Source organism: Setaria italica, chromosome III, assembly GCF_000263155.2.
Source record: "Setaria italica strain Yugu1 chromosome III, Setaria_italica_v2.0, whole genome shotgun sequence".
Taxonomy (NCBI): Eukaryota; Viridiplantae; Streptophyta; class Magnoliopsida; order Poales; family Poaceae; genus Setaria; species Setaria italica.
In genome coordinates, this window is record NC_028452.1 from 37591342 (window position 1) to 37595427 (window position 4086).

Below are 4086 nucleotides of genomic sequence, written 5' to 3' on the forward strand. Positions count from 1 at the left end.
CTTCACGGGATCACTCTATGGTGCAAACACTGCATTATCATCCCCAGCATGGAGGCATCACTGCTCCCCGTAGATCTCCCGCAGCGACCATCTCCTCAAAGCTCAAGACTGTCATCTCCAACATATCCTGCTCCAGGACCATAGTCACCACCGGGACCATCGCTTCCTACTCGATCACCGTCTCCATCTCTAGCACATCCTGGTGGTGCGAGCCACGACGACAATAACACCCCTCCCCGATCACCATTGCTAGGACTAAAAGCCACATCGAGCAAGGAACCTGCAGCACCACTGAAGAAGTCACGACCACCGCCTTCCAAGTCAAGTTAGCAAAAGAAGAAAACAAAGAAACTTAAACCCGTTGAGAAGCTGGCGGCCAAAATGACTGATGCAGAACGCTGGGAGGCTGTCAAAGCAGAATCCAGGGAGTGGTCCAGAAAAAGGGCTGAAGAAAAAAGCAAAGGAGATGGAGCCAAAGCCAATAGATCCAAAAAAATTACAATTTTTTATTAAGATATCATAAGAAGCTAAGAAGATAATGCCACAGCTATCGAACTATGATCGGGCGTTAGTTAAGGTTGATGAGAAGAAAAAAAGTAAAGGAAAGTCGTCTTCAAGTCATACTGTCCCCCAGCTCAGGGATCTACTAGATGAAGACGCTAAAAAGATAGCAGCAATTCCCTTAGAACAATAAATACATATCATGAAATTCATGCGAGAAACAGGTATGTCCCTTGCTAAATGTCTTAGGCAAGTTGATCTACCAGCTCCAGAGCCATTTGTACCGAAATGAACCTTTGAGGTAGGCAAGCCTGTGGTAAGGCCTGAGTTGGTACGGAAGCTAACCATGAAGATGTACAAATTCCATGAATGGTACATGAAGCAGTCTGCCGATGAGAGGGAAATATTCGGTCTTCGGGTTAAACCGATGGATTTTTTGGGTGAAGGTGAGAAAGTCCTATGGCTACAATTCAAGGATATATATGAAGTGTACCATCAGGATGCCCTTAACGTCTCTCTCATCAGCGCCAGCGTTCTGTATGTGTCTGTTTATCTATATGTAAATTTTGGCTCATATCATTATTTTTTGTGCGTGCATCGCCCTACTAACTTCGTCTTCCATTTTATGTAGGATGCTAATTCAGAGGTTTTGCAGAGAATCGTACTTCAATGTTGACTTCATGGATCCATCCCTCGTTAACCAAAAGTAGATACAGGAGCAGCCAAAGCAAACATTGGACGCGATATACAATTTCTTGGACAAACAACATCACAAGAGTTGCATACTACTGCCATACAACTTTGAGTAAGTGTGGGTACCATCTATTTTTATTTTTTTTCTTACCTAATTAATGTTAGTTAGCTCTAATATTAACATTTACGTACATAGTTTCCACTTGATCCTCGTAATAATTATGATTGATAGAAGCCACGTCCTTGTGTTCGATTCGTTGAGGAAACCACTGACGGACATTCAAGACATGCTAAACTCGTAATAATTCTAGACATTTATCTCTATGCAAAAGTTTGTTTCCTAAATTTTCACCTAACACTATATCATTCATTATTTTAATCCGCGGCGCATGGAAATGATTCATTAAGAATCACGGTGGTCCATTCAATGAAAAACTTACAAAACAGAATTCCCGGTACGTATGAAGTTCGCACATTTTATACATTCTACAACATGAATATTTTATAACTTATTTTTTTCCACTAAAGTACTTGAGACAGGAACCCGGCAATAATCTATATGGATACTACGTCTGTGAGCACATGAACAATTTTGTGCGTGGCAACCCATTTATGGAGAATGATATGAAAGTACATAAAATAAACTATTAATAACTAATTATTTTCTAGCTCCTTATATTTAATTATTCGTATAACATTCACATATTTCCAAATTACAGATGTATAATCTTCAACTACTCTTGGAGAAGGAGAGAATAGGTGCAATATGTGAAGGTCTCATAGGATTCCTGGTGGATGAGGTGATAAATCTAGTGGTAGAATTTCATTACGACGGACGTTCACTAGATGCACCGAGCAACACCACGACGGGACGATCCTAGAAATGAAGTGGACAAATTTTTCTATATATAGTAATAGTATAAATGCTAGTTAGATTTGTATATATAATATAGTAAGAATTGTGTGTGTATATATAATATGACTACTGCCATGAAATATATATATGACTCCATGCAATACTAATATGACTTCCATACAATATTAATATCGAAAAAGAACTTAAAAAAAAGGGGTATGTGCATGCGTCGTGCAGGCGTATGCATGTATGCCCTTTAGTCTCGGTTGGTAAAATTAATCGGGACTAAAGGGTAGCTGTTTAGTTCTGGTTGAATGATCCGGAACTAAAGATCCTCTTTCGTCTCGAAAAATTTATCCCGGATGATTTTTCGAGAGCTTTGAGGCCTACCAACTAGGACTAAGTCAGTTTTTCAGTAGTGTTCATGCCCCAAACAAGATGTTTAATATCTACTAGCAGGCACGTTGACACGGAATCAAAGGTGCTCTTCAGATGTTTTCACAACCCGTTGCCATCGCTAGTTTCCGGTCTTTTTTCTTCTCAAATACACAGTAGATCTGCACATCATTATATTAAGCAGAAGAGAGTTTATGTTAGAAGCAGAATCGAACAACGCGCAGCGCAACGAGCTCACGCCTAGCCCAGCAATCTTAGAATTGCTATTACACTAAGTTAATTGACAACCAGAAACAAGAGCTAGCAAGACTACTCGCGAAGCAAACAATCCAAATGAGAAGCTCCTGCTGTCTCCCAAAGCTCTGCTTCCTTCATCACTTCCCCAACTATCTGACGCGCCGTCTTGCTTTCTCCTCTGAATATCTGGCATTTCTTTCCTTCCATAAGTGCATGAATATGGTGTCCATGCCCTTCCTTCTTGTCTGCTGTTGCCGACGACGCAGGTAGCTCCACCATTGCTGTAAGTGCATGTTGCCATGGAAGGAACAAAAGCAACGACAGGAGTTGAGCACCCCCTACCAGATTTCCTTCGCAAAGTAGCAGCTGACCAGAATATGGTCCGCTATCTCCCTCTCTTGATCACAGAACCAACATTCGTCCGTGGCCTCTAGATCATGCCGGTGTCGCCTGTCCGCATTTGGTCTCCCTCTCTTGATCACAGAACCAACATTTGTCCGTGGCCTCTAGATCATGCCGGTGTCGCCTGTCCGCAGTCCAAATGCGTCGCTTCAGGACAACCATATGAAAAACTTCACCTTGGGAGGAGCCCGAGGGCCGGCTCTACGATTCTGAGGGCCCTCGAGCGAACCGGATATGATGTAACCTCTAAGTTAATTTTTTTCATTTGAAACATGGTAAAGGAGATAATAATACTAATAACATATATTTAATTCTTGAAGAACAATATCGATAGTATAATCTAAAAAAGCAGTAAACTAAAACTAGTATAATTACCTCAAATAATAACTAAGCTCCATGATTCCATCAACCATAAAGTTTTGGTCCTTTAAAATAAAACTCCTTCCGTCATTTCTTGATGCAAAGTCATTACGAACAATATTAAAATTAATGTTATCTAAGATCATCCTTCTCAACGCTACAAAGAGCCAAGCCATTCAATCTTTATTGTAACGATTTGGCGTCAGTGATGTATTTGATGTTTACGGCTGGGTAGTGCATGGAGCGCATTGAAGTTGCGTGAGGCAAGTTGGACGCGCCACGACTATATGTCGCATATGCATGGATCCCAGCTATCGGCGAAAGGTCCACGGGTCCCACCTGTTGGATCCTTCTTCTTCCTCCGTCCGTGCGCCACCCCCCCCCCTGGAGATGAGGTCCTAGCAGAGCCGTCTTAGAGCGGTGGAGGGTGGTCGCAGCAGATGCGGCAGCGGGAGCTACTGGAGCCGGAGGAGCAAGGCGGCGTGCGGGCAAGCAGAGGAGAGGGGTTAGGGGTTCAGGGTTAGGGCCTCGCTGCCCGGTAGGGTTAGGGTTCGGGGTGGGCTTCCGTGTTCAAGTTGCCCGTGTTAAGGGTCTCCCGTGACCTCCGGGTGGTAGAGGGAGAGCCTTGGGCGACGGTAGAT